This window comes from Pituophis catenifer, unplaced genomic scaffold (genome assembly GCF_029215685.1).
Source record: "Pituophis catenifer annectens isolate HBS135680 unplaced genomic scaffold, rPitCat1.0.hap2 SCAF_10, whole genome shotgun sequence".
Classification (NCBI taxonomy): Eukaryota; Metazoa; Chordata; class Lepidosauria; order Squamata; family Colubridae; genus Pituophis; species Pituophis catenifer.
Genome location: NW_027256890.1, coordinates 8,310,203 through 8,329,525, shown reverse-complemented (window position 1 = coordinate 8,329,525; position 19,323 = coordinate 8,310,203).

Sequence of the window (19,323 nt, the reverse complement as noted above, 5' to 3'; positions counted from 1 at the left end):
GAAGGAAGGAAAAAGAGGGGGGAGGAAGGGAGGGAGGGAGGAGGAAGAGAGGAAGGAAAAAGAAGGGGAAGGAAGGAAAGGGAGGGAGGGAGAGAGGGAGGAAGAAGGAAGGAAGGAAGGAAAAGGAAGGAAAGGGAAGGAGGGAGGGAGGGAGGGAGGGAGGGAGGAAGAAAGAAAGAAAGAAAGAAAGAAAGAAAGAAAGAAAGAAAGAAAGAAAGAAAGAAAGAAAGAAGGGGAAGGAAGGAGGGAGGGAGGGAGGGAGGGAGGGAGGGAGAGAGAAAGAAAGAAAGAAAGAAAGAAAGAAAGAAGGAAGGAAGGAAGGAAGGAAGGAAGGAAGGAAGGAAGGAAGGAAGGAAGGAAAAAAGGAAGGGGAAGGAAGGAAGGAAGGAGGGAGGGAGTGAGGGAGTGAGGGAGAAAGAAAGAAAGAAAGAAAGAAAGAAAGAAAGAAAGAAAGAAAGAAAGAAAAGGGGAGGGAGGGAGGGAGGGACAAAGAAAGGAAGCAAAAGAAAAGAAAAGAGAAGGGGAATCTCTCTCCCTTTGGCATAGATTTCATAATATTTTACAACTGAAGACACTTTTATGTGCAACTTGATTTACGGTGCTCAAATCAACATGTGCTAAATGGAAGTGATTGATATCAATTTAATTTTGTTTTAGTGTTACAGCATAACCGCCAATTAATCTGTTGGATGGGTGCACTTTACTGTTTCACTTTTGTTTCTTTCCGTTGCTTTTTCTGCATTTTTTAAAAAAATGATTAACTTCTAACAACTGTGGTGAAAAAGGTGGTAAAATGGGGCAAAACTCACTGATCAAATGTCTCACTTAGCAACAGAAAGAAATTTGGGGATCAGTTATGGTCGTAAGCCAAGGACTACCTTTATTGGGCAATCCACCACGTCAGTTCTGCATGGAATCACTGGGCGTATTAAAACAGGAGGGGAAATCACCCCCGATGTAGTTACTTATACCCTGCGTTTATTATTTTAAGTCAAGGTGGTGAACGAATCCAACACACCTTTCTCTTCCTATTTATGTTACAACAACAACCCTGTGAAGTGGGTTAAGAAAGAGGGACTGGCCCAAAGTCACCCAGCTGGCTTTCATGACTAAAGTGGGACTAGAACTCACTGTCTCCTGGTGATTGGTCCAAAGTCACCCAGTTGGTTTCCATGATTAAGGCGGAACTAGAACTCACAGTCTCCTAGAGATTGGTCCAAAGTCACCCAGTTGGCTTTCATAACTAAGGAAGGACTAGAACTCACAGTCTCCTGGTGATTGGTCCAAAGTCACCCAGCCGGCTTTCATATTTAAGGTGGGACTTGAACTCACAATCTCCTAGTGATTGGTCCAGAGTCACCCAGCTGGCTTTCATAATTAAGGAAGGACTAGCACTCACAGTCTCCTAGTGATTGGTCCAAAGTTACACAACCGGCTTTCATATCTAAGGTGGGACTAGAACTCACTGTCTCCTAGTGATTGGACCAAAGTCACCCAGCTGGCTTTCATAACTAAGGAAGGACTAGAACTCACAGTCTCCTAGTGATTGGCCCAAAGTCACCCAGCCAACTTTCATATGTAAGGTGGGACTAGAACTCACAGTCTCCTAGTGATTGGTCCAAAGTTACACAACCGGCTTTCATATCTAAGGTGGGACTAGAAGTCACAGTCTCCTAGTGATTGGACCAAAGTCACCCAGCTGGCTTTCCGTTTCTAGCCTGGTGCCTTAACCACTAGACCAAACTGGCTCCCAGTCGACTCTTTTGACCAGACAGGAAAACTGGCCACGTTGGAACAGATTGACTGAAACAGAGCAGAGGCCCAATTTATATGCACATCTATTTAAATGTGTCTTCTTGTAAAGGAAAATCGCTCAGGGCGCAGAGGTGCCAAGGTGACAGAACTGGAGTTTTGCTACAGGCAGATTTCATCTCCCTTCAAGCTAGGACCAAAAGGAAGCAGATATTCCTCCTGGTCACGATATTCGAGTTAAAAGCTGGGAGGAAGGTATAACACACAACCTTGCTGTGCTGTAATCAATCTATCTATCTATCTATCTATCTATCTATCTATCTATCTATCTATCTATCAATGGCTGTGTATGTATATGTGTGTCTATGTTCCAGCATAACTCTGGAACGCCTCGAGCAATTTCAACCAAACTTGGTACACAGATGACTTACTGTCTGGAAAAAAATACTGTGGGGGTAAGACATCCCTAACACCCCTCGGGTTGTGTATGTGTGTGTGTGTGTTCAAGCATAACTCTGGAACACCTGGGCCGCTGAAATGAAAAGGAATGAATTGTATCTATAGTGTCAAATCACAGTACGTTTGACAGTGATAGTGTGCATTTTGGATTCAAGTTCTGTTAAGATACAGCATGTTGTGCCTTAAAATGGCTTCTACTGTACAGCACAGTGGAGTTACCATGGTAACAGCTTGACGGTACTCCACAAGGGGGCTGCCTCTGCTAAGGGGGATTGGTTCTTTTAAAAAAAACACCCTAAGCCAGTGATGGCTAACCTTTTTGCCAAAAGCAGAGGGAGCACAGGGGGGTCATGTGCATGTGTGTCCACACCCATAATTCAATTCCCCCTGCGCCCCGCCCCCTTGTGCATGAGCACACGACTCCTCGTTCTCCCCCCACTTTTGGCACGCAACAGCAAAAAGGTTACCGGTGGGCCCAGTAGGCCCGTTTTGCGCCCTCCCCAGGCTCCAGAGGCTCTTTTGGAGCCTGAGGAGGGTGAAAAAGGTGTCTCCCACTCCCGGAGGCCCTCTGGAGGCCAGAAACCGCCCGTTTCCTGATTTCCCGTGGCCCAGAAGGCCCGAACATAAGTTGCCTGGCACACGCATGCGCGCTGGAATTGAGCAAGGGCAACGCTCGCGTGCCCACAGATATGGCTCTGCATGCCACCTGTGGCACATGTGCCATAGGTTCACCATCACGGCCCTAGGCCCTCAGCGTCAAGTAAAGAGGGCAAGTTGTTGGGGGAGATGCCTGCTAATGCAGATAAACACCTCAAAGGCATGATTGGGATAAACAAATACCCGGGCAATGCCAGGTTATCAGTTAGTGCAGGAATAAAAGAAGAGAAACACGAGGAACATCAGTAGTAAAGAGACATCATTCATACTGTAGCCTAATCCACTTCCGTTTGGGATTTCAGATCCACCAAAGTCAATAGATTAGACCAGGAAGAACCCAATTTAGACACACTTAAGGTTCGCATGACTGCACCAGTTTTTATCCTTCTCTGCAAGCCTAAATTATACGGTGGCACCAGAAACTGTCCAGCTGCAAAAAAAAAAACCCTAGAAAAACACATTGCAATTCTTTAAAGCAGACTTCTTTATTATTCCAGTTTTGGTTGCCACGATGTAAAAAAGATGTTGAGACTCTAGAAAGAGTGCAGAGAAGAGCAACAAAGAGGATTAGGGGACTGGAGGCTAAAACATATGAAGAACAGTTGCAGGAATTGGGTAGGTCTAGTTTAATGAAAAGAAGGACTAGGGGTGGCATGATAACAGTGTACCAATATCTGAGGAGCTGTCACAAAGAAGAGGGAGAAGCTATTCTCCAAAGCACCTGAGGGCAGGACAAGGAGCAACGGGTGGAAACTACTCAAGGAGAGAAGCAACCTAGAACTCAGGAGAAATTTCCTGACAGGGAGGACAATTAACCAGCCAATTAACTTGCCTTCAGAAGTCGTGGGTGCTCCATCACTGGAGGTTTTTAAGAAGAGATGGGACAACCATTTGTCTGAAATGGTATAGATTCTCCTGGCTGAGCAGGGGGTTGGACTGGAAGACCTCCAAGGTCCCTTCCAACTATTCTGTTCTGTCCTGTCCTGTCCTGTCCTGTCCTGTCCTACTCTACTCTACTCTACTCTACTCTACTCTACTCTACTCTACTCTACTCTACTCTACTCTACTCTACTCTTCCATTCCCATTCTATTCTCACCTATAGATGGAATCTTGCCAAACTCAAGTATGTTAACATCCCAGTAAAGCATATACTGTGGTGAACAATTACAGAGGAGCTGTCTTCACCCTCTTTCTCTCACACCAACTCTCTAAGCTGTGTTGTCCCTTAAGTCTTCTGGAGGATCCAGACTACATGCCTTCAGAAATATGCAATCTTGATGTGTCCTAGTGATGCCCTCAAGATAGTAGAGTTATCCTCTACTATCTACATATCATCAGCATCTTGCCCTTCCCTTCTCCTCCCCCGACTTAAACTATTTCCCAACCTTGTCTTGGCGGTGTTGAGAATGAAGGCTCTGCTGTGTTGGTTTTTTTCAAGTTGTCTATCCAAGGTTATATTTTCAAAACCCAGCTTCACTGCAGAACCTTCTCCGCCTTAATGGAATAGAATAGAATGATAGAACAACAGAGTTGGCAGGGACCTTGGAGGTCTTCTAGTCCAACTCTCTGCTTAGGCAGGAAACCCTACACCACTTCAGACAAATGGTTATCCAACATCTTCTTAAAAACCTCCAGTGTTGGAGCATTCACAACTTCTGGAGGCAAGTTGTTCCACTGGTTAATTGTTCTCACTGTCACGAAATTCCTCCTTAATTCTAGATTGCTTCTCTCCTTGATTGGTTTCCATCCATTGCTTCTTGTCCTACCCCCAAGTGCTTTGAAAAATAGATTGACTGACTCTTCTTTGTGGCAGCCCCTGAGATATTGCAACACTGCTATCATGTCACCCCTAGTCAGTGGTGAAATCCATTTTTTTTTTACTACCGGTTCTATGGGTGTGGCTTGGTGGGCGTGGCAGGGGAAGGGTACTGCAAAATCTCCATTCCCACCCCACTCCTGGGGGAAGGATATTGCAAAATCCCCATTCCCTCCTCACTCCTGGGGGAAGGATATTGCAAAATCTCCATTCCCAACCCATTCTGGGGCCAGCCAGAGGTGGTATTTGCCGGTTCTCCAAACTACTCAAAATTTCCGCTACCGGTTCTCCAGAACCTGTCAGAACGTGCTGGATTTCACCCCTGCCCCTAGTCCTTCTTTTCATCAAACTACATACCCAGTTCCTGCAACTGTTCATTGTATGTTTTAGCCACCAGTCCCCTAATCATCTTTGTTGCTCTTCTCTGCACTCTTTCTAGAGTCTCCACATCTTTTTGACATTGTGGTGACTAAACCTTCAATGTTCAGAGTTCCTTCTCCCGTGGGCTTGGAACTCCTGCGAATCCTAAAGAAATATTTTCCAAATTGTGTGTTTTACTTTCCCCCAAGGTCAGTTGGACAATTGCAAAAGAAAAAAAAAATGTTTCCAAACTTCGATGCAGAACCTTCTCTGTCCTTTATTGGGGGCATATTACGCCCGCTGCAGCCTGATTTATGGCAAATTGAGAAATAGATGTGGGCAGAAACAATTTCAGGGGGGCCCCATGCTGTTTCCCTGTAGTGGTGTTTTGTTTTGATTTTTCCCCCTTTCTCATCTCCTGCCTACCTGGAGTGCTGGAATCAGTATCTAAAAAAGCTCAGAACAATGAGCAGGGCAATTCTGCTCGTCAAAGCATATTTGATGTTTTAGTTACCCCACTACCAGTTTCTCTTTTCTCGCAACTGGTATGATTGTCATGGCAATTGCTCGCTTCCAAGCTGTGTTGAGCCCAGGGAAAATGGGTAGAAGCACCTACAGGGCTGTTTTGAAAGCTTTTTGTGGGGAGACAAAAAAAAAATAAGAATGAGACCTTTATGAGCAATCATTGGCACAAGAGGAAACTTTTTCTAAAGCAGTTTATGTTTTTACAGTCTAATCTTTTGTGCTTTAAATCCAGGTAGCATGCAAGCCAGAGGAAACATTTATTAATGCTCATTTTCCCCCCCCAAAAAAATCTTGTATACGGAACTGAAGGTTTTGGAACAACAGTAAAACATGTACCCGGCCAAGACAAGCTCTTATAGTCAATTCTCAGCATCCCTGGGTGATTGCGGATGAGAAAAAAATAATAATAACGTTGTAAAACCTATGTCATTCGTATCGACGGAACAAGTCTGAATACTTACTCTGGTATAGCAGCAAATAGTTTCACTGCGGTTGTATGAAATCTATATTTTTTTTTAGAACCCAGGATTGCACAGGAGTGAGAAAAATAGGTATTGACAAGTGACATTTTTTCTCTAGGAAAAAAAAACCACGAGAAAAATCCAAGGAAGAGTGATCTCAGCCATGTGTTTTGTCTCTTGTGGTCTCTTGGGCACCTGGTCAGAGGTGGGTTTCAGCAGGTTCTGACCAGTTCTGGAGAACCGGTAGTGGAAATTTTGAGTAGTTCGGAGAACCCGTAAATATCACCTCTGGCTGGCCCCACCCCCATCTATTCTCTGGCTCCCGAGTCCCAGCTGATCAGGAGGAAATGGGGGTTTTGAAGTATCCTTCCCCTGGAGTGGAGAGGGAATGGAGATTTTACAGTATCCTTCCCCTGAAGTGTGGAGGGAATGGAGAGGTTGTAGGGGAGAAAAATGCCTTTAAAAGCCTCTGGCGATCCCAGCTGAGTTGCCTGATCGTCAGAGGCTTCTAAAAGCATTTTTTTCTGCAACCTCTTAAGGTTGTAGAAAAAAATGCTTTTAAAAATAAAATAAAATGAAAAGTTGGCCACGCCCACCCAGTCACATTACCTCCCCAAGCCCCGCCCACAAAATAAGCCCCGCCCACAGAACCAGTAGTAAAAAAAAATTAGAACCCACCCTTGCTACCTACCCTTATCTCTCTACATATCTACCTATTTATCTACCTACCTATCTTATCTACCTACCTACCTATCCCTATCTATCTACCTACATATCTACCAATTTATCTATCTATATCTATCTATCATCTACCTACCTACCTACCTATCTATCTACCTATCTATTATTTATCTACCTATCTATCTTTATCACATTTGTTTAACTTCTCATGGTGACTCTGGGTAGCGTAGATAATGAAATATACAGAACAACCATTAAAAGCAGCTGATTTAAATTAAAAGGATAAAAGCAAAAGGCAAAATCACAGAAAGAGATACAAAACAGCCCCTTCTGCTAACATCGACCATCTCAGGAAGGGGATGAGTGAAGAAAGAAGAAGCAAAGAAAGGTGGAGAAATTCAGAACCCTGGACAGCGCTGAAAATACAAAGCCTTGGAGATACCTGGATTTTAGTTCAGCACCCTGGCTAGCTACTTGAAGGATTAAAGGCCGGGATATAAGGTAGTTGACAAACAAAACTTGGGTTGAGAACATCTCTAGGGGAGTCTACAGTGACTACTGCATTTGGTTACCCCATTTTCCTCTTCTTCTGCAGGTGTTGTCTCCTTCTAAAGCAGGTTGAAGGACCAGAGGGCCTTCAAACTTTGTTGGCTCATCTCCCATCAGCTAGAGACCTTCACGCCAAAACAAGATATAATTGCCCAGAAATGTTCTGACTGTCACACCAAGGAGACCGTTTGTGAAATCCTGGAGGCTGCCATAATTTAGCAAACATGGAATGTTTCTGGACGGGTGGACACAGACAAATTATTTCCTAGGTCTGGGCTAAGTCTCAAGAGGGAGGCGGGGAGTGAGTTCTTTCCTGTTATCAAGCTTTTCATGCAATAGCTCTTTCAATAAGTTTCAACAAAGCCTAGCAAATCTTCCTGCCACCTCCAAATACCTCTTTCCCTGGCCTGCAACAGTTTCACTGAAGCAAAACAGCTGGGTAAAACGAAATTACCTGCCTCGCTGGAGGCATCAAGGTGTAACGCCTTGTTCCATACTGGTGCTCTGCTAGACTGGTCAGAAAGGATGTTGCTTCCTGAATCTAAGAGCAGATTCCACCCGCAGCCTGAAATGGTCCAAAGTGAGATTAAAAACGAGGGGCCCTTGGTGGTCTTTGAGCTTGGGTCTTTTCTTGCAGATGTTTCATTACCCAACTAGGTAACATCATCAGGACTGGAAGGGGGTGGGGTTTGCAGGGAGAGGAGGAGGAGAGGAAGAGGAGGAAGAGGAGGAGGAGGAGGAAGAAGAAGAAGAGGAAGAGGAGGAGGAGGAGGAGGAGGAGGAGGAGGAAGAGGAAGAAGAAGAAGAAGAAGAAGAAGAAGAAGAAGAAGAAGAAGAAGAAGAAGAAGAAGAAGAAGAAGAAGAAGAAGAAGAAGAAGAAGACAACTACTCTGGGGTCCTCGGGGCTCTATGAGCTTGTTTTTTTTCCTTGCAGATGTTTCATTAACCAACTAGGTATCATCATCAGCTGTACAAGGAAGAGTGGTTTGAGAGGAAGAGGAGGAGGACGACGACGACTGTGGGATCCTTGGTGCTCTCTGAGTTTGGTTTTTTTCTTGCAGATGTGTCATTACCCAAACTATGTAACCTCATTCAGTGACTAACATTGATTAGTGACATCACCTAGTTGGGTCATGAAACAACTGCAAACTCAGAGAGCACCAAGGACTCCTCATTTCAACCCTGAGTGACAAATATTCTCCTTTAGAGTCCCAATCCCTTAGATTAGAACCCCCAAAGCACACTTTGAAAGCTTTTCTTTAAAGGTAAATAGCCTGCTTCTGAAGGCCACCGATGGGCTCAAATCTCAATTGGCAACAAAACCCGAATAACCTCTTCTTTGAACACCCAGATCAGCTTAACCATGAGAGGGACTGCCTGAGTGAAGTCTTGCTGCCCTCTTGCCCTATATACAAGGAGAGGAAAGACACAGGAAGTTGACCGTGATGAAGGGATCAGGGATCTCTTCAACAGAGGATCTCATGACTCTGATTTGTATTCTTCTAAGTCCAGACTTGTGAGAACATCAAGAGGTGACAACTTCTCAGCCTTTTTTTTTTTGACAGTTGCACTGTCCCACGATCATATGGTCATCCTTCGTGACCTTCCCAGCTGCCTTCTGAGAATGAAGTCAATGGTGCGAACCAAATTCGCTTAAGGACCATGTGATTCGCTTAACAACTGAATTGATTTGCTTAATGAGCCACAGTGGCACAGTGGTTAGGGTGCAGTACTGCAGGCGACTTCTGATGATCACCGGCTACCAGCAGTTTGGCAGATACAATCTCACCAGGCTCAAGGTTGAGTCAGCCTTCCATCTTTCTGAGGTGGGTAAAATGAGGACCCAGATTGTTGAGAGCAAGAGGCGGACTCTGTAAACCACTTAGAGAGGGCTGGAAAGCACTGTAAAGCGATATTATAAGTCTAAGGGCTATTGCTATTGTCCTTCCTTCGCTTAACAACCCAGGCAAAGAAAAAAAGTCATAAATTCAGGTGTGACTCATTTGACCATCTTGCTTAGCAACAGAAATTCTGATCTTCAAGAGCCTTGGTAGTACAGTGGTCTAAGGCACCCTGTTATTAAGCTGGTTATTAAGACCAGCTGCCTGCAATTACTGCAGGTTCGAATCTCACCAAGGCTCAAGGTTGACTCAACCTTCCATCCTTTCTAAGGTAGGTAAAATGAGGACCCAGATTATGGGGGCAATAAGCTGACTTTGTATAAATATATAAAAGAATGAAGGGTATTGCTTAGCGCATTGTAAGCCGCCCTGAGTCTCCGGAGAAGGGCGGCATATAAATCAAATTAAATAAAAATAAATAAATAATAAATCTTAACCACCGGTCCTAAGAAGAAGAGTAGCTGTAATTACACAGTCCCTTTATAGATCCAAGATAAAGGTAAAGGTTTCCCTCGCGCATATGTGCTAGTCGTTCCCGACTCTAGGGGGCGGTGCTCATCTCCGTTTCAAAGCCGAAGAGCCAGTGCTGTCCGATGACGTCTTTGTGGTCATGTGGCCGGCATGACTCAACACCAAAGGTGCACGGAACGCTGTTCCCTTCCCACCAAAGGTGGTCCCTATTTTTTCTACTTGCATTTTTTTTACGTGCTTTCAAACTGCTAGGTTGGCAGAAACTGGGAAAAGTCACGGGAGCTCCCCCCGTTAGGCGGCACTAAGGATTCGAACCGCTGAACTGCCGACCTTTCGGTCGACAAGCTCAGCGTTTTAGCCACTGAGCCCCCGCGTCCCAAGTCATCGTATTCCAAGATAGAAACACCCAAACTTCTGCTTTCTTGTCATCTGCTGGGTGGGGAAATACCAGAGGGAGGAGGTGACTTTACCACCAAGGCAATCAATAATTACCGAAATGAAATGGAAGCGATACGAAATGAGTTATTTGGAGGCTTTGCAGATTACCTCAGATAATAGGGAAGCCCCGAGTATGCAATTAGCAGACGTATAATTAATCACACTGGGTTGGGTCATTCTGCTCTCAATTTGAATAATTGCATCTCAGGCAATCCCTGAAGGAGGGGGAAAAAAACCAGGCTTACCAAGAAGCACATATTAAACGGAAGCAGAGATTAAATCAGAATTTATCAAGAGCCCAATTCAACCCTGCATTTAGTCTCTCCACGTCCCCCCCCCCTTCCTGCAACAATCGATAGAAGCGATCCAAACAAAAGAAAACAAACAAAAAAAACCCCACAAGACAATGCCATATAGATTTTGGAAAGATGTCAAAACTTCTCTCTTTATGGCATAATTAATACTGCGCTGAATCTCTCCCGCAGCTTTGACTTCTCCGAAGAGGGAATCCTGAGGCTTTCCACCTCTTCCTCAAGTCCATTTTAAGGAAGATCCAGCATGCAGCTGAAGAAGGGCAACAGAATAATCAGAACAACAGAGTTGGAAGGGAGCTTGGAGGTCATCTAGTCCACTCCCCGTTCAGGCAGGAGACTGTATACTGTTTCAGACAAATGGCTGTCCAGTCTCTTCTTAAAAGTCTCTAGTGACCGAGAACCCACAACTTCTGTTCGTTTGATTTAATTGTTCTCATTGTCAGGAAATTTCTCCTTAGTTCTAGGTTGCTTCTCTCCTTGATGAGTTTCCACCCATTGCTTCTTGTCCTGCCCTCAGGGGCTTTGGAGAAGAGCTTGACTCCCTCTTCTTTGGGGCAGCCCCTGAGATATTGGAAGACTGCTATCATGTCTCCCCTCGTCCTTCTTTTCATCAAACTAAACATCACCAATTTCCAGCAACCGTTCTTTGTATGTTTTAGCCTCCAGTCCCCTAATCATCTTTGTTGCTCTTCTCTGCACTCTTTCTAGAATGAGTGCATTATTGGGAGGTTAAACTAAGTAACATTACATGAACCTCTCTGTACTTCTAATCTAACTTCTCGGTACTCTTTCTAGAATAAGTACATTATTGGGAGGTTAAACTAAGTAACATTACATGAACTTCTCTGTACTTCTAACTTCTCCATATTCCTTCTAGAATAAGCGTATTATTGGGAGGTTAAACCTAGTAACAGTATAGGAACTCAGGGGTTGGATGAAATAAAAAATGAAGAATAAGTATATTTGATTCTAGAGTTCAAATTCCTCACTGCTGTTTTGACTGAATGAATGGATCAGTCTCGGTTCACTTCCAATAAGGAAAAACTGACTATTTTCCAGTGCTTCAGGTCTACTCATATAGAATAAGAATAGAATTCTTTATTGGCCAAGTGTGATTGGACACACAAGGAATTTGTCTTTGGTGCATATGCTCTCAGTGTACATAAAAAGACAAGATACATTCATCAAGAATCATAAGGTACAACACTTAATGATAGTCATAGGGCACAAATAAGCCATCGAATCATACTAGGAAACAGTCAATATAAATCGTAAGGATACGGCAACAAGTTACAGTCATGCAGTCATAAGTGGGAGGAGGTGGGTGATAGGAACGATGAGAAGACTAATAGTAATAGTAATGCAGACTTAGTGAATAGTTTGACAGTGTTGAGGGAATTATTTGTTTAGCAGAGTGATGGCGTTCGGGAAAAAACTGTTCTTGTGTCTTGTTGTTTTGGTGTGTAGTGCTCCATAGCGTCATTTTGAGGGTGTTATTTTATATCAGGTGTTAATTTAATTTTTCATTCATCTGAACCTTCCTTCCCCTAGCTTTCCACACCTTGTTCTTTTTGATCAGATGAAAGAATTTGCTGAAGCTCGACTTGGCTATTACGTCTCTGATTCACAAGGGACGAAGGGTTTTTTTCCAGAGCAGCTGAGTTAAAACCTCTGACAATTTACTACGCGAACCTTAAAGTCTGAGTTGATTTTTTGTTTCTTAAACGTCTCTTGCAAATCAGGAGGTGATTTCCCCACCCCCCTCCTGTAATAAGTGATTCAAGTGAAGCTGAAGACACTCAATATTTCAGAGCTAATCCGTTCAAGGGGGGTGAAAATAGCACACTCCCTCTGAAACACGTTTCTAACCAATTAACTTAAGCAATGAAAAGATGGTCTTGTTAAGTATTTCAAGCGAGTCCCAAATTCTGCTCTCCCTTTTCCTCTTGGTTTGTAAGTTAGCAACCTCTCCTATAGCCCGTGGACCTTAGTGGGAGTATTTGGCATACGGAGGAGAATTTTAATGGCATTGACAAAACATTAGACAGGGGCCGTCAATCGATGCTAGCAAATTGCCAAACGCTTGGGAGAGAATTAGAGAATGAGGAAACATAGCGGTTGATGAGAATTTTAGCCCAAACAGAATTTGTTGTTGTTAGTTGCGAAGTCATGTCCGACCCATCGCAACCCTATGGATGATGCCCCTCCAGGTCTTCCCGTCCTCTACCATCCTCTGGAGTCCATTTAAGCTCATTAGGTTAATGAGCTAGGAGGAGACTCTATGGTGGGGGAACCGGACAACCGGTTGGCTCCAGAATTGAACGGGGGGCTTCCGGTTAGGACCTTTGTGGCTCTTTGAGTGTTTAAGGTTGCCGACCCCTGTCATAGAGTTTCCTCCCAGCGCGGCATCCTTTTTCCTCTGCCGACTGGAAGTCCGGTTCCCCCACCACAGAGTCTTCTCCTAACGCGGCATCCGTTTTCCTCTACCTGTCCTAACTGAAAGCCCTATCAATTGTGGAGCTGACCGGCGACAGGGAGCCATGTTCTGTCCCCAACCCCACGCACACACACCAACAGACGTTCAGGAGTTAAAGACCAAACCAGCTGGCAAAATCCTTTTCCTTATGATAACGGAACTTGGCAACAACTTAGTGGCTGCCTGCCAAGAGTTTATTATTTACGAAGAGGAGAGATAACTTCTCCCCACTTCTGATACATCAGAGGAAAGCAGCTCAATAATTACAATCAAGTCCAGAGATAATCCAGTCTTAAAGCAAAAGTCCAGCAATGCAGAATGGCGTGGAAGCTTTCAACTTTGTTCGTCACAAGGTTTGAATGGCCACCACGTTCCCTTTTATATCCTGTGGGGTGTGGTCCAGTGACTCAGCCTAATCTCGGGCACGGCCTTTCTTCTGTTGCACGCGCTTATCTCTGCGATGCTGGTGTGGGTCCAGCCAAGACTCATTACCCTCATCACTGTCCATCTGTGGCTGCGTGGACGTGCTTGGCCCCGGCCCTATCTCTTGCCCTTCGGCAGACACCGAAGGCATTGCCAGAGAGGAGGGTCCTGGAGAGGGAGGCCTTGCCAACTCCTCCCCTTCACTCTCGGAGTCCTCTCCTGACGATGACACAGGCTCCGGTAATGGAGCCACAACAAGCCGCAGCAGAGGGATGAAGGAGCCACACGTGGCTCCAGAGCTGCAGGTTGCCGACCCCTGCTCTATGGTGTGGGAATGGGACATCCAGTCGGCTCCAGAATTGAATGGAGGGCTTCTGGTTAGGACTTTTGTGGCTCTTTGAGTGTTTAAGGTTGCCAATCCCTGGAGTAGATGAATTAAAAAAAATACCTACATCAAAACATACTCCAAAAAAAGTCCTTAATCTTTCCCCCCCTCCGATCTTTCCACTTATGAACCGCACCCCAAATTGGTTTCCATTCTCCAGGAGATCCCCCCCCTTCTTTCTTAAGAACCTAAATAATTAAGAAAATCCTGGACTGTGCGGAGACGGACAAATTAACAAAAGAAATAAAAGAAAAGGAAGATACAGAATACTATCAAGTATGGACTAAGTGGCTCGAGATTAGGGAAAGTAAATGTGAATAAATTGTGGAGAGAAGAATGTGACAAAAGTGTAAAATATTGTAAATGAATAAAATTAGAAATAAAGGGACGATAAAGGTAATGGTAATAAAGGATGGGAAAAATGGGGAATGTATAAAGTAGAAAGTATGAGGAACGAAACTGATATGTAAAAAGAAACACATGTGTTTGTGCTCTGTATGATGTGTTGTGTTGTTGTTGTAAAATCAATAAAAAAATCTTTAAAAAAAAAGAACCTGGAAAACTTTGCCTTAAAAATAAAAACGACTTATCAAGAAGCACTGAAATTCTCTAGTTTGCTTGAGGTTATTTTTTTCACTCCACATCTGTGCCTTGAATTGGAGCATACATCCCACGTTTAAAAACAGAAAAATATGGGACACAGGGATACAAGTCTAAGCTAGCCAAGAGAGAAAACATCTCCAAGCAACCTTATCTCCAGACATTACAGGGAATAATTATATTTAACTATTTATGTTCAAAAGTTGAGATGCCAGAACTGTGAACCGGTAGCTATAGCAACTAGCTGAAGATCCCCGGAGGAAATAATTTTTTTTTCCCTCTGATTTCGAAGCAGAAGTAATTCAGGAACACAGAAAACCTGCCCGGTATTTGAACCAACTTACCTTTCAAACATGACTCAGGGGATAGAAGTCAGAAAGTTTTGCACAAGGAGGAAGGGTCTTCATTAAACCCACCCAATCAGGCTTATCGCTTTTCAAAGCAAGGCAGGAAATACAGGCGCTCCTCGACTTACGACCTCAATTGAGCCCCCAATGTCTGTTGCTAAGCAAGACTTTGCCTTTTTATGATTGTTGCCTGGTTTCTCATCCTGTAAAGGAGAGAGCTAGGTGAGAAAGCTATGTAATGCGATTGTTGTGGTCCGCCAGCAGCCTGTGGAGTTGGCAGTGGAGTCGGACAGCGAGGAGGCTGAGGAAGAACATGGGCCAGTCCTGGAGGCTGGGGAAGGCCCGGATGAGGGCTCTGCGTCAGAGGCAGAGATGAAGCCAGGGTCATCAGGGAGTGAGGTGCAGACTCCAGAGCCGCCAGAGGCAGATAGCAGAGAGGCAGAGGAACAGGAGGAGCCTGTTCCTAATGCACGCATGAGAAGAGCTGCCAGAAGGCAGGAGCAGCTCAAGCAAAGAGGACAACTCAGGAGTAAGGCCAGGAGATGATTGGCCCCTCCCATAAGGCTTAAAACAGACCAGCAACAGCGTTTGGGCTTTGCCAGAAAACGTTGGTAGCTTCGTCTTCTTCTTTGTCTACATCTTGCATTTATTTTTGTATCTGTGACTTCTGAACGTTTGCCAAGAAAGGCCTTTGGCAGTTTGCCCAATTGGACCAAGGTTTGCGATAGGACTGAGGAATTTGTGTTGGGAGGAATTTGCTTTAATTTAGTTGAATGACGCTGGGAATGAAGTAATTATCAGCTGTTCGAATAAAGTTTGTTTGTTTTTTTACTGACTGATTTTCCTACTACTTACTTGGGCCTGGGTCACAACAGCGATGTGAGAAAGACCTTGAGAGACAGGGCGAAGAGATGTTACTTCTGGAATGATCCAATAAGAGATGGCACAAATGGGTGGATAAAGAGATTCCAAAGGGAACCCCCCCTAATTTCTTGGGCTACAAAAGAGGGGGAGAATTGTACTTTCAGATTCCTATCTGGCTTACCCCAGGGGGCTCACAGGGACCATCCTCTGCCCTCTGGAATTGGGGCTGCTTACCAACAGTGTTGAGAAAGAGATAAACCACAAGAGTTGAGTTGACTCAACATTCCGACTCCAAAAATAGCCGTCTTCTAATACTTAAGGTGCTGTCAGAGGGAAAAGGGACTTAACTTATTCTCCGAAGAACCAAAGGGCAAGACAAGAAGTCACAGATGGAAGTTTACTGAATAAGAGATCCAATTTAGAATTAAGGAGAAATTTTCCGACCGTTAGGACTATTAATCAGTGGAATCTCCAGAGGCTGTGGGTGCTCCAAGAAGAGACTGGACCATTGGTCTGGAATGGTACATGGTCTCCTGCTTGAGCAAGGGGTTGGACTAGAAGACCACTGAGGTTCCTTCCAACTCGGCTAGTCTGCATTCTGTAAAACTAAACCAGGGGTCAGCAACCTGCGGCTCTGGAGCCGCATGTGGCTCTTTCACCCCTCTGCTGTGGCTCCCTGTCACTCAAAATATATGTGAATTAAACAGAACAATTAATGGTTTAGCGCAGGGGTCTGCAACCTTACACACTCAAAGAGCCATTTGGACCCGTTTCCCACAGAAAAGAAAACACTGGGAGCCACAAAACCCTTCCTGTGCCTGACTATTTCTGAGCGGCCATAAAAACTAGCATATGTAGTTAAATTAAATGTTCTGTTTTCTTCTGAAACTTTTCTTTTCTTGGATTTATCCATGGTTGGCCTACTGGGGGTTAAAAAGCTCAATAAATCGTGTGCCAGTGTCAGGTTTCGAGGTCGTCTCAAATAAATTGCATTTCAAACAGTCTTTGAAGGAAAACTCCTATTTATTAAGCACGACATTTTAAACCCGACTCCATCGAACCCAACACTGACTTCCAGACCCAAAACCCTCCCTTTCCGTTCCCCACTCCCCTGCACTCATTGGCTATCTTCCAAATCATTCTACCCCTAATCTACTGCTCCAGCTCAAAGGAATTTCCCCCCTCCCATCCCATCTCCTAGGGGATATTATCTCCAGGGAAAATAAGTAGGTGAAAAATCAAACGTCCCTTTCCAGACGCCTCCAATTCTCCTTCTTATGTCAGCACTAGAGTAAATGCAGCTTGAAGTGTTGACAGCCAGTGGGTGTCACACATTAGCGGTTGTGACCCATATTTTGAGTGACAGGGAGCCGCAGCAGAGGGGTGAAAGAGCCACATGCAGCTCCAGAGCCGCAGGTTGCCGACCCTTGGTTTAGCGTGTTAGGTGAGCCCTAAGGAAAGTTCTAAGCTCTTCCTGATGTTTCTGCAGACCACGAAGTCTTCTGTATCGTAAGCCAGCAGCTGAGCTCTTAATAAAAAGAAAAATGGCTGTGCCACATGGGCAATGAAGTGATGGGCTTCCAAGCTTCCTTCCTTTCTGTTCAATTCCAGCTTGAGGAGTGACACCATTTCTCAACAATCTCTAAGTGAACCAGTCGAAACACCGAGCTGGTATGGCTCCGATCCAACACGTCTGATTTTAGATATTTCCCTTCTGCCCATCCGGCACAGCAAGTTACTCCAAGCATCCTCACACCATCAGCTTTCCAAGCCAGCTTTCGAATTAGACACGAGGCCCTCTCAAGCACAGCTATTTTTCCCCTCCAGTCATGTATAAATTCGGAGAGTTGCTGGCTCAGGAGAATTATCCGGAGGTAAGATAAAAATGGAAAGAGCGTTGCAAACAGAAAACGATGAAGGGTGGGGGAGAAAATAAGTCCCCAGACATAGGTCCAGGAAAAATGGATTTGCTATCTTGATCAGACCGAGGTTGAAATCGTCCCACTTCTAGGGGGGAAATATGTATATTGTGTATGTACATACATATTTATGTCTCTTCGTGTGCTTGTATGTCTATACACACATGCCTAAGTATATATGCACATGTATTTATGAGTACATGTATTTATATATATACAATGCATGAATATAGATAGATGTATGGATGTAGAGATAGATAGATAGATAGAGACAGAGAGAGAGAGACAGAGAGAGTTAGAGATAGATAGATAGATAGAGATAGATAGATAGATAATGAGATAGATTAGACAGACAGACAGACAGACAGATAGGATAATTAGATAGATAGATAGATAGATAGATAGATAGATAGATAGATAGATAGATAATGAGATTAGATAGAGACAGACAGACAGACAGATAGAATGAGATAGATAGATAGATAGATAGATAGATAGATAGATAGATAGATAGATAGATGAGATAGATTAGATAGATAGATAGACAGAGAGACAGACAGACAGATAGGATAATGAGATAGATATATATATATATAGATAGATAGATAGATAGATATGGATGGATGGATGGATGGATGGATATAGATATATAAATATATACATACATGTAAATATACATACATACACAAACACACACATACACAAATGTGTATACTTGTGAGTATACAAATAGTCCTCGACTTACGATCACAACAGAGCCCAACATTTCTGTTGTTCAGCGGGAGATTTGTGAAATGAGTATTGCCCCATTTTACGACCTTAACCGTTGTTAAGTGAATCACTGCGGTCAAGTTATTAACACGGTCGTTAAGTGAATCTGGCTTCCCCGTTCACTTTGCTTGTCAGAAGATCGCAAAAGCAGATCACGGGATACTGCAACTGTCATACATATGAGCCAGTTGCCAAGCGTCTGACTTTTGATCCCGTCATCATGGAGATGCTGCAATGGTCATTAACTGTGAAAAATGGTCGCAAGTTACTTTTTTTCAGTGCCGTTGTTATCTTTGATTGGTCACTAAAAGAACCGTTGTAAATCGAGGACTACCTGTATGGATGGATCCATAAGTGTATAGTTTGGATTGAGTGCTTGTACTTAAATTTGTGTGTAATATATAGATGCATCTGTATACGTGGGTGCTTGCAAACGCATATTTATATGCCTGTTTCTAAGTATATTGGACGCGGTGGCTCAGTGGCTAAGATGCTGAGCTTGTCGACCAAAAGGTCAGCAGTTCAGCGGTTCGAATCCCTAGTGCCGCGTAACGGGGTGAGCTCCCGTGACTTGTCCCAGCTTCTGCCAACCTAGCAGTTCGAAAGCAGGTAAAAAATGCAAGTAGAAAAATAGGGACCACCTTTGGTGGGAAGGGAACAGCGTTCCGTGCGCCTTCGGCATTGAGTCATGCTGGCCACATGACCACGGAGACATCTTCGGACAGCGCTGTCTCTTCGGCTTTGAAACGGAGATGAGCAGCACCCCCTAGAGTCAGGAACGACTAGCACATATGTGTGAGGGGAATCTTTACCTTCTAAGTATATATGTAAGAATATACATGGATGTACTTGTGTGTGCTTGTATGTGAATGTGTCTGTTGATAGGTGTGCCTGCTTGCATATTCCTATTCCCTCTCAAGCAATATTTAATTTAATTTAATTTAATTTAATTTAATTTAATTTAATTTAATTTAATTTAATTTAATTTAATTTAATTTAATTTCCAATTTATATACCGCCCTTCTCCCTGAGGACTCAGGGCGGTGTACAGCCAAGATAAGAACATAGAATACAAATATTAAAAACAGTTAAAAATATATATAAATTTGGCCCAAAAGTTAAGAAGTCACAAACTGATTAAAAGAATTTAAAA